General features: G+C 44.8%; 1 protein-coding gene across 4 annotated transcripts in view; it reads left to right on the forward strand.

Moving 5' to 3' along the window:
• Positions 1–12,476, forward strand: part of LOC115128643 (phosphoprotein associated with glycosphingolipid-enriched microdomains 1-like) — a 90,973-nt gene that overhangs the window by 28,927 nt on the left and 49,570 nt on the right. For 2 of the 4 annotated variants that reach the window (XM_029658684.2, XM_029658687.2), the window contains exon 2: positions 3,675–3,795. The exons of the other annotated variants lie outside the window; for them this stretch is intronic. The gene's annotated coding sequence lies outside the window, so the exon portion shown is untranslated. The remainder of the gene's footprint in view (positions 1–3,674; positions 3,796–12,476) is intronic. 4 annotated transcript variants of the gene reach the window in all.

The following is a 12,476-nucleotide window of genomic DNA, read 5'->3' on the forward strand; positions in this document are numbered from 1 at the left end:
GGGAAGGATGTTCTGTTCTTTCTTTCGGAACAGGAGACACAGATTATTGGAATGAAAAGGAGATGTGAAACAGAAAGACGAGGGAGGAGAATTAAGAAGAAAACAAGAGAGAGAGGAGACGGTATGAGGGTTGAGGTTCATGATTAGGTATCCGACAAAGCATTTGTTTTGTTCATAGGGAATGGGACTGTTAGGGAATGGGACTGTTATTGTATGGGAACACATGATCATTCAGGAAGAAAGGTTATGATGAAGATGGCAGGAAAGGATCCAATGGGAACTACTTGGACAGGAAGTGAGTAGAGGAAATCCAGTTGTAATCAAACTTGCTGCATGATGATTGGATAAGGACAGCAAGAGACCTTAGACCTCCACTGCTGTCTCTGCAATATGTGCTTGGGTATGTGAAACAACACTATCCAGTAATATGTCACACTGTGTGCGCGTGTGTCCGTCCGTCCGTCCATCACTCTGGGTGTAGAAGGCTTTCACTCATCAGGGATGTTGTGACACTCACACTGAGCATCAGTAAGATTCCAGGCACTTCAGTTGATGTCATGAGCAAAAACCTTTTTTGGCAGCTCCCCTCTCTGTCCTCTTTTACACAGCTCCAGTTTTAATGTTTAATGTTACGAAAACACTAACAGCAGCTGATGAGGGCTGGATTAAAGTTAAGCTGTCAACCATTTAGAGATACATTTGGTCATGTAGTGTGTGTGGACACCTGCTCCTTGAACGTCTCATTCCAAAATCATGGGCATTAATATGGAGTTGGTCCAGGCTTTGTTGCTATAACAGCCTCCACTCTTCTGGTTAGGCTTTCCACTAGATGTTGGAACATTGCTGCGGGGACCGGCCTTGGGCACCGATGTTGGCCGATTAGGCCTGGCTCACAGTCCGCATTTCAATTCATCCCAAAGGTGTTCAATGGAGTTGAGGTCAGGGCTCTGTGCAGGCCAGTCAAGTTCTTCCACACCGATCTCGACAAACCATTTTCTGTATGGTCCTTGATTTGTGCAAGGGGGCATTGTCGTGCTGAAACAGACAAGGGCCTTCCCCAAACTGTTGCCACAAAGTTGGAAGCACAGAATCATCTAGAATGTTATTGTATGCTGTAGCATTAAGATTTCCCTTCACTGGAACTAAAGGGCCTAACCCGAACCATGAAAAAGAGCCCCAGACCATTATTCCTCCGCCAAAATTTACAGTTGACACTATGCATTCGGGCAGGTAGCGTTGTCCTGGCATCCTCCAAACTCAGTTTTGTCTGTCGGGACTGTAAGATGGTGAAATGTGGTTAATCACTCCAGAGAACGCATTTACACCACTCCAACCATCGCTTGGCATTGCGCATGGTGATCTTAGGCTTGTGTGCGGCTGCTCGGCCATGGAAACCCATTTCATGATGTTCACAACAAACAGTTATTGTGCTGATGTTGCTTCCAGAGGCAGTGTGCAACTCTGTAGTGAGCGTTGTAACCTGAAGAAGAACAATGTTTATGTGATACGCGCTTCAGCACTCGGCGGTCTCGTTCTGTGAGCTTGTGTGTCCTACCACTTTGCGTCTGAGCCGTTGTTGCTCCTAGACATTTCCACTCCACAATAACACACTTACAGTTGACCGTGGCAGCTCTAGCAGGGCAGGAAGTTGACAAACTGACTTGTTGGAAACGGTGCCACGTTGAAAGTTACCATTCTACTGGCAATTTTTTGTCTCTGGAGTTTGCATGGCTGTGTGCTCGGTACACCTGTCAGCAATGGCTGAAATGGACGAATCCACTAATTTAAAGGGGTGTCCACATACTTTTGTGTGTGTATATATAGTGTATTTTAGGACGTTTTCAACCACAACTGTGAAAAAGAACTTTAACTCAAAAACTAAGCAGGTTCTATGTTATACTCTGTAGACCTGTGCTGAGTGTTTTGGAATGTCTCACTCCTTTAGCCTACAGTATATGTCCTGATTCATGTCCCCCTCAGACCACCACACCCCTCAGCTGCTCTCTTCTCCCATCATGGTCAGTCTCTCAACCTGCTCCACACAGCCCCCATTGTTAGATTGTCCCATTTTGCTTTTATCCAGCGAGAGCGCACTCCAGATGGGATTCTGTTTGTGAATAGGCCCAGCAAATTGCAGTTCTTGTCTTGTCGAGTGATTGTGTGATGAATACCTTGTACCTCGTGGCCATCGATCCATCTCTCTTCTATAGGCATCTTATTGACTGACTGTCTGGCTGTAACTCTCACCTTGTATAATCACATAGTATTGACAGGGCTATGTGTCTGTCTGGCTGTAACTCTCACCTTGTATAATCACATAGTATTGACAGGGCTATGTGTCTGTCTGGCTGTAACTCTCACCTTGTATAATCACATAGTATTGACAGGGCTATGTGTCTGTCTGGCTGTAACTCTCACCTTGTATAATCACATAGTATTGACAGGGCTATGTGTCTGTCTGGCTGTAACTCTCACCTTGTATAATCACATAGTATTGACAGGGCTATGTGTCTGTCTGGCTGTAACTCTCACCTTGTATAATCACATAGTATTGACAGGGCTATGTGTCTGTCTGGCTGAAACTCTCACCTTGTATAATCACATAGTATTGACAGGGCTATGTGTCTGTCTGGCTGGCTGTCTCTTTCTCTATTTTTCTCACTCTTTCTCTCTCTAGATCTGGGAAGAAATCCCTCTTGTCAGTCTCTCTTGGTGTGGACGAGAGGTTAAGGTCTGTTCAGTCTGTCATTGCATCCTTCTTTTCTCTGTCTCCATGGGTGATGGGGTTGCTAGGTGATGGATGGACAGGTTGGCGTGGCGGCCTTGTGTGCCAGCAGGGCACTCAGTGTCACGGTAGGGTACTCCATCTCGGAGAAAGGGAGAGCGAGAGAATGGGGGGAGTTTTGAAGTTACACGGCAACACTTTTCTTTCGCTGTCGTCCAATCGATTAGTTCATGCTCGATAGAAAACAGTCTAGCTACGTTTTCCTGTTCCTGTTTGTCAGATTTAAAACGTGATATTTACAATATGTTTAGATGTTGACTTCCTATCTGTACTGTGTGGAGTTCAGTTGAACTTAACGTAGTGTACTGTACGGAACATCAGAGACAGAGAGAGGCGTCTGAGGCATGTCAACCCCTGGGATATCCTTGGCAGCTGTGGTGTTGGCGGAGCAAAGGATTTTGGGAGATGAGCAGCAGTACCCATAGCTTTCCCAGTAGGCTTTCTGTGTGTGGGTGCTTTACTCCCTGCTGTGGCGTCTGCAACAGCTGGGGTCTGGTTAGTCACACTGCCGCAGCAGTACACACACACAGTTCAGACAGTCACACATACACACCTGCAATCCCTACATACTGTATCTGACAGATGTGTGACTTTAAAAAGCAACCATTATGATAGATAACATTGGCTCTGTTCTGTCTTTTTGAAAGGATCCTCTTTGACTTTTGGAAACGGCCAACCACACTTTTCAGTCTCCTATTGATTTCCATGAATGCCTCGTTCCTTTCTCCTCTGTGTGAATAGGCATACTGTAACTCAGTGAGATGTTCAATGTCACTTACAGCATTTCTGTTGTCGTACCGTTTATTCTTTGAGTACCCAAAACAATTTACAAGGCTGCTGTGAATCCATCATCAGTGATTGTGTGTGTATCTCGTATTCTCCTCTGCAGGGCCACACTTCATGGCTTTGTTTACTGTGGTCATAACTCCACCCAACGCTCCTGTGTGCCTTGTCATCTGTACAGCCTATTACTGTGACACGAGCCTGGCCCGCCAGACTGATAGCAAGAGGTAGGTGTGTGTGAGTGTGTGTGGAATTTAATACCAGTGTTCTGGGAGTATCACCAATCCAGATCTTCGAGTGTTAAGCCAATGCTGTCTATCCCTCCCTTGAACATGATGCTTAACTCAGGCTTAATGTCCTTAGAGAGACATATTAGATATTCCTTTTATAATTTTTTACACTTTTACCCCACTTTCGTGGTATCCAATTGGTAGTTTGTCTTGTCTCATCGCTACGGACTCGGGAGAGGTGAAAGTCGAGAGCCACGCTTCCTCCGAAACACGACCCTGCCAAGCCGCACTGCTTCTTGACACACTGCTGGCTTAACCCGGAAGCCAGCCACACCAATGTGTCGGAGGAAACACCGCCCAACTGACGAACGAAGTCCGCTTGCAGGTGCCCGGACCGCCACAAGGGGTCGCTAGAGCAGAATGAGACAAGGAGATCCCGGCCAGCCAAACCCTTCCCTAACCCGGACGATGCTGGGCCAATTAATTGTGCACCGCCTCATGGGTCTCCCGCTCACGGCCCGGCTGTGACGCGAACCCAGGGCTGTAGTGATGCATCAGCACTGCAACAGTGCCTTAAAACGGTGTGCCACCTGGCAGGCCCCCATATTAGATATTTTTAAGGCTTGTTACATGCTAGCCACACCGCTTGCGTTACACGTGTGAGCATTGCAAAATAAATGTACACATACATGTTATTCAATCATTTCATCCAAACTGCTCTCGTGCGTCAACGAGCGTCTGCATAGCCAGGTGCTAAAATAGAACATGGGCTATTTTTTAGGCTTGATGCAAGTTCCGCCTCTCCCATCTCCTCATTGGTTTTTAGGAGCATATTCCCACGTGGGTGATTGAAAGATGAACTGAGGTCCACACTCCAGTCCAGTTGGTGGTGGTAATGCACCTTAAAGTTGGTTGCGAACCGCCATATAAAGTCCAAAGAAGAAGCCTGAAGGTGGAGAGATTACTAGAAACTAACTAGGTTTACCTTTTTATCTGTGGATTAATTGTCGAAGTAGTGAACCTTGTGCATTTCAGGTAAAATAACAACCCAATGTTTATATCCCAGGACAAATGAACTAGCAACGGCAAGCAAGCTAGCTAAATGACCATGAATGTTTCATGAGTTTTGACCTGTCCCCAAATTAATATAGGTGGTTCAGAGTTCGTTTTTATATTTGAACCTGCGTGTCCTGATGGTGTCTGCTGAGGATGGACAACATGCGCACGCAGCATGTTAGAGGTCAGTAGAATGTAGCTAGAGAATAGAGACAGATCCAGGAATAGAGAGGTCTTGATTGAATCATCTTGCTGAACGATAGCCAGCAAGTTCATTCATTATTTATGAAAATATCAGTCTGGGATGGTTGCAAGTGAATAGCAACTAACTGTAATGTGTTTTCTTTGCCAGTTGCATGTTTTAATAGGGTCTTACATCAGTTATATTAAATTAACAAATAGTGTGTTCAGAAGGGGTTCAAATAGGGGCCTACTTCACAAATGGCACCCTATTTCATAGTATATAGTGCACTACTTGCTCAAAAGTAGGGAATAGGGTGCCATTTGGGAAACGTCATGTGTTTCAAGCTGGCGGTGCTACTACAGTCCAGTGGTTTCATAACCACAGTAGTTTCATTACCACAGTAGTTTCAGTGTTATTTTTATACTTCCCTTGTGTTTCATTTCCTGTGAAACAATATATAGTATTCCCATGGTGCTATAGGTGGAGGCTCTTTGGCTGAATCCCAACCATCTTGAATAACTTGCTGTATAGAACTAGACAGGTTAGTGCAGAATGGTGGGAGGCAGGACTGAGCTCCTCCATACAGGAGTGTTTTAAAAAGGAATAGGAGACGAGGAGGGCTCATGGGGACTCGCTTTCATTCTCTCTCGCTCTCTCTCAAAGCAGTTTACATCAAACAGTGGTACTGTAGCAGGAGTCTCTACCTGTTGGGAGCTAGACAGGCTTCAAAGCATTCCCGGGCCATGACTTATTTTTATTGAAAGCAACATGGGGGGGGATGTATACGTAAAAACAAATTGAATGAAATTAAGTTGGACTTGTATGCCGGTGATGTCGCTATAGTAACCTTCAATATTTATTTATCAGATGTTCTGTGTATATTATGACTTTTGCCCATATTAAACCATAGTGATAGTGACAATTATTCACTGGCAGATTCTACTGTAGGTCACTTTTCTGCAAAACCGTGATGAGCCGTTTCTAAAGGAATGTGTCTCATTTCTCTGTGTGGAAAAACGTGAAAGTCTGGAGAGCGAGAAAGATACTAAAAAGTCTGCCTCCCTGAGCTGAGAGTAACGTTGTGTGTGTGAAGGAAGCTGCTAGTCCTGGCTGGCTGGGATCCCACCTAGAAGGGCCTCATAATCTCCGACCACAAACAATGGGAACCCAAAAAAAACGCCCTTTCAAAGCTCTGACGCGGCGCCGACAACTTGAAACGCCTATAAGCTTTTTGTAACGTTGAAGGAGAAGGATATAGTTACAGAGACTAAAACAAAATAGAGTGAACAACGTGTGGTGGAAGAGAAGTCTCTCAGCAAACACAATGACAGTGACAGGGACATTTTAAGTACGTACACACACAGGACAGGGTGGCTTACATGACAAGTCTACAAAACAAAGTAAATTAACTCTCCCCGTCTAGACAAAGACTCAGGCCTTATAATCAACTAGAAAAATCCCTAGTGAATTCCTTAATCAAGGGGAAAGTATTTAAAGGATACTGTTGGACATGAACACACACACACAGTGACGTAGCCTTACGTCTGCACCAGACAGGCTGGTAAGAGTGACCCATTTGGGGCACCAAGGAGACAAGCTTGTAGCAAGCTATCATAATCCTTCACTGACTTAGACATGGATTTATCTCTTGAGACAGTGGGAAAATGGGGTATGAGAGTGTCATCACAAGAGTGTCATCACAAGAGTGTCATCACAAGAGTGTCATCACAAGAGTGTCATGTGTCCACAGAAAGTGTCAAACCAAGCACCAGGCTGACATGACCTCTTTATGATAGGAGGAGAGTGGCTGTCATTCATCATGGAGACAGAGAGAGCGAGAGAAGGGGAGAGAGCGAGAGAAGGGGAGAGAGCGAGAGAAGGGGAGAGAGCGAGAGAAGGGGAGAGACCCATGCCTGAGCACCTGGCTTATATTATGTTAGATTACACCAGCGAAATAGTGTGTGCCTGTGAACTGCAGCATTACAGAGGTAATAAGTCCGATAATATGGATCCTCATATCTGACTTTCCCCATTAAATCTATCCTGGGGCTGAACTTAGTGAACTCATCTGTCTCAGTGGCAGCTAATATCTTTACCTTACCACTGTTGAATAACATGGACTCCTGCATCCTTTCCTTTCCCTTTGACTTGAGCATGTGAATGTACACACACACACACACACACACACACACACACACACACACACACACACACACACACACACACACACACACACACACACACACACACACACACACACACAGCTGTTATAACTGAGAATAGCAGGGTCGTAGTGGATCTCTTTGTCAGTGCTTCGCTACATTCCTCCCACCTCCCCAGGGCTTTGGGATAGTGGGGTAGATGTGGGGTCATCCACCCAGCGAACAGCACCCCTCCCTGGGGCCTCTTTGTCCAGATGAGCCGCTCCCCAAACTACTGGCCCTGACATCTGACAAGCTACATCCCATACCATACCTCTGGGACTGGGGTTGCCTCTCTCACTCACTCTCACACATACTTGTGAGGACTTTTTGGGGACCAAACAATTGATTCCAATTCAAAATCCTATATCCCTAACCTTAACCATTAACAACTAACCCTAATTCAAACCTAACCCTAACCCTTAACCTAACCGCTGAACCTAAAATAGCCTTTTTACAAGTGCGGACTGGCAAAATGCCCTCACTTCTCTGAATTGTTGTTGGTTTACAATTCTTGTGAGGACTTCTGGTACTCAGATGTATAGTAAAACGTGTACACACACACACACACACACACACACACACACTGTCCTCTAGAGCTACTCCCTGGAGGACTGTTTACTGTGTGGTTATTTTTAGTCTCTTCAGGAATACTGTCGGAGCACAGTCGAGCTTCCTTTTGCCTGGCCAGGGCCCCTCTGCCTCCCGCCCATGGTCTGGCCCACGCCTCAGTCCACAGCCCCTTTCCTGGACCCAGACCCCCTGTCCTCCTTTGGCTCACTGTCTTCCCTGCTCTACAGACCCCCTGTTCGGTTTATTTAAAGACCCTCCTCCTGGCCCGTCCTTAGATTATTTAACCTTGGAGGAATTCCTCTGAAATACCTGTGTGCGTGCATACATGCGAGTGCAGAGAGCTGGTTGTGGTGACAGGAAGAGACTAGTGTTGGAATGAATCTATCATCCTGTTTACCTGTATGAGTTGAGCTCCTCTCATCCTGTATGAGTTGAGCTACTCTCATCCTGTTTGAGTTGAGCGCCTCTCATCCTGTTTACCTGTTTGAGTTGAGCTACTCTCATCCTGTTTGAGTTGAGCTCCTCTCATCCTGTTTACCTGTATGAGTTGAGCTCCTTTCATCCTGTATGAGTTGAGCTCCTCTCATCCTGTATGAGTTGAGCACCTCTCATCCTGTATGAGTTGAGCGCCTCTCATCCTGTATGAGTTGAGCTCCTCTCATCCTGTATGAGTTGAGCGCCTCTCATCCTGTATGAGTTGAGCTCCTCTCATCCTGTATGACTTGAGCGCCTCTCATCCTGTATGAGTTGAGCTCCTCTCATCCTGTATGAGTTGAGCACCTCTCATCCTGTATGAGTTGAGCGCCTCTCATCCTGTATGAGTTGAGCTCCTCTCATCCTGTATGAGTTGAGCGCCTCTCATCCTTTATGAGTTGAGCGCCTCTCATCCTTTATGAGTTGAGCTCCTCTCATCCTGTATGACTTGAGCGCCTCTCATCCTGTATGAGTTGAGCTCCTCTTATCCTGTATGAGTTGAGCACCTCTCATCCTGTATAAGTTGAGCTCCTCTCATCCTGTATGAGTTGAGCTCCTCTCATCCTGTATGAGTTGAGCGCCTCTCATCCTGTATGAGTTGAGCGCCTCTCATCCTGTATGAGTTGAGCGCCTCTCATCCTGTATGAGTTGAACGCCTCTCATCCTGTATGAGTTGAGCTCTTCTCATCCTGTATGAGTTGAGCGCCTCTCATCCTGTATGAGTTGAGCTCCTCTCATCCTGTATGAGTTGAGCGCCTCTCATCCTGTATGAGTTGAGCTCCTCTCATCCTGTATGAGTTGAGCTCCTCTCATCCTGTATGAGTTGAGCCCTCTCATCCTGTATGAGTTGAGCCCCTCTCATCCTGTATGAGTTGAGCCCCTCTCATCCTGTATGAGTTGAGCTCCTCTCATCCTGTATGAGTTGAGCTCCTCTCATCCTGTATGAGTTGAGCTCCTCTCATCCTGTATGAGTTGAGCGCCTCTCATCCTGTATGAGTTGAGCTCCTCTCATCCTGTATGAGTTGAGCTCTCCCTCAAGAAATCCTAATGAGGAATATGCAGCACAGCAGTTGGGCTCTCTGTGTATAGAACTTAATCAATACTGTGCTGTCACTGGGGTCGGAGAGGGGGGCGTGATTGGAGGTGTGTGTGTGCGTGCGTTCGTGTGTGTGTGTTTGTGTGTATAAGCATGCATGAGTCAGTCTGAGTGTGTGTTTGTGTGCATAAGCGTGCATGAGTCAGTCTGAGTGTGTGTTTGTGTGCATAAGCGTGCATGAGTCAGTCTGAGTGTGTGTTTGTGTGCATAAGCGTGCATGAGTCAGTCTGAGTGTGTGTTTGTGTGCATAAGCGTGCATGAGTCAGTCTGAGTGTGTGTTTGTGTGTTTTTGTTTTCTTGTTAGTCCCTCCAAGGATTCATTCATAGACAGATAAGCACTCTAGACGTTTCTAGGAAATCTTAACATTTGACATAATTCTCCAAGTATGTAGTCTTATACAAATCTAGGGATGATTACACATGTTTTCTGGAGGGCAAGCAGCTTACAAAGACATGCAATCTCCTCTTCAGCCCTGTGGTACTCTTAGTTCCTCATCAAGGGATAAATGTTTTGCTCCATGTTTTGGCTCTCAAGTAAGGGAGTTAGCTGTTTCAGGGGCTGTTACTAAGCGCTTATGGCAAATACAATATTATATATCAAATTACTTTGTTCATTTGTTTATAATGCCACAATAAAGTTCTCAGCTACTGCTGCTTCTGTAATCTGTTTTTAATGTGTTGAATTCATTATTTAAATTCCTTCATCCACAAGAGGCCTTGCTGAAAATGAGAGTAGAGCCACCTGCAGCTGCTGTTCAGTGAAGCACAACATTTTAAAAACCGCTTAAGGATCCAACCCTTTTTTTCAATTTTCACCTAAAATGACATACCCAAATCTCACTGCCTGTAGCTCAGGACCTGAAGCAAGGATATGCATATTCATGATACCATTTGAAAGGAAAGAGTTTGAAGTTTGTGGAAATATGAAATTAATGTAGGAGAATATAACACATTGGATCTAGTAAAACATGTTATTTAAAAAAATTAATTGCAAGAGAAATTACGACGTGTTATTCCAGCCCAGACGCAATTTAGATTCTGGCCACTAGAAGGGAGCAGTGTATGTGCAAAGTTTTAGACTGATCCAATGAACCATTGCATATCTGTTCATAATGTTTTATCAAGATGTCCAAAATGTGCCTAATTGGTTTATTAAGCTTTCCCATAATTTGAATGACAAAACAAACCTTTTTGTTTTTATTTTACTCAAATACGTTTCTAAATCATATGTAATGTCCATGAATCAGGGTTTCTATTAGAAAAATGTGGCATCAGACATTTGACATGTAGCATTTTAATTAACCGGACATTTGAGACATTTACCAGACCCATAGGCATTTTTGTGCGTAACCTGATTAGGGCGTCCACCCACGGAAATCACATTTAGATGATTGTAGTTCATATTAACAGAACATGCAAGTCGAGGATGTACCAATGTGCCGGTCCTTCTGCCCAAATTCTGATGTGCACTTTGAAGATGTTAAAATAACTGTGCACATATACTTTTCCTCAGCCAACAAGACAAGTAACGAACTGAAAAATCATTAGCCTATGTCAATCTACTATCCCCCATTGTAGAAAGGTTTACCTATTCTATTGGTCAACTTGTCGAGAAAGAAATGGCCTATTCCAGACAGATACTGGGACGGTAGATTCCAAATGCACACAACCAGTAGGCAGGGCTGGACTTTAATGCTTGTCCGCTTGCCTGGGAAAAAAATGCCGGACAAGGAAAATCTAGACTAGGTTTCTCCGAATGGACAAGTAAAAATAACATATCCAACAATTAATCTGATCAAAGTGTCCTAAGGATTCGATGTGTTGTGCACTGTCAACTCCCAATCTCTGCACGGAGACACTTGTCTATCTATCAATGAATTGAGCTGTGAGTTGGAGTGGTTCGTCTGAAGTCTCTCTTTCGTCACGTGTCCCGTGTGTGTAGCTGCGGTTTTACCTCCGTTTTCAAATGTATGTAGCCTACTCTCTTGCCGGTCTTGTCTCTAGGAGATGGAGATGGTAGATAGCTGTCTAATAGAAAATGTTTCAACAAGCCCCGAAAGCTGGCCAGGCACCAGGAAAGCGCCCCATCGTCCACCACCACTACCAAACCTTGAACCACCTGCTAAAAAGGCAGCATACGAGGAAAAAGGATAGGAAAATGAATTCCGACCTGTGAGTTTCCATGGGTTCAATATGTCGACACAGAGGGAGATGTCATGTACTGCTCAACGTGTCAGGGTTTCCCCGGTATTGCAGATACGGAAGTTCATCAACCTGTTAGAGCGATTGTTGATTTTAGTAACCGGAAACCGACTAACAGGTTCACAGGCTGGCTATATATACACCCAAGTTAGCTAGAAAACATTAGCATAGAAGGCAGGCTAACATTACTTGCCAGTCAATTAGCCACCAACTGGTTACATTTATCAGCTAATGCTAGCTATGCAGGAATAATTTGGTATTTTGCCCTTTATCTACTTCCCCACATTCAGATGAACTCGTGGATAACATTTTATGTCTGCGTGTAGTTTGAAGGTAGTTGATAACTAGCGTTAGCGCAATTGACTATTGTTATTGCGCTAACGCTATTTAGCATTGGCTCACGAAACTAACGTAAACTCACCCCATTCCGTACAAATGTGCGCAACCGCGACATTCAAACGAGGCTGCAAAGAAAACTAATGGGACTGTAGCGACTGTGTTGACTTCAAAATCGGGGGTGTGAACTAGGTTTCTATTCAAGCGTTGATCGACATGGTAATGGCTCTATAGTATTGGAGAAAAGTTGAAAAAACTGACCCTCCGTTACATCGTGACGTGTCATGTCGTAACGTACAGCACGCATAAAGCAACTATTTCTGTCTTACAATCTCTCTCCACCAGGTGTAGCACTACTCTCATCCTTTAAAAACAAGAAATGGACAGTGACGGGGGTAAGGGGGGATACCTAGTCATTTTTGAGTCATCACTGCATGCGATTATGATTCCCAAAGCCTCTGTTTACTTCTAAGATCACTTTAGCACCGCCTAAAAACCAGATTCAAATTCGACACAAACCTTCAAATAGGTATGTAATGACACATTATATAAACTC

This window comes from Oncorhynchus nerka, linkage group LG4, assembly GCF_034236695.1.
Source record: "Oncorhynchus nerka isolate Pitt River linkage group LG4, Oner_Uvic_2.0, whole genome shotgun sequence".
Lineage (NCBI taxonomy): Eukaryota > Metazoa > Chordata > Actinopteri > Salmoniformes > Salmonidae > Oncorhynchus > Oncorhynchus nerka.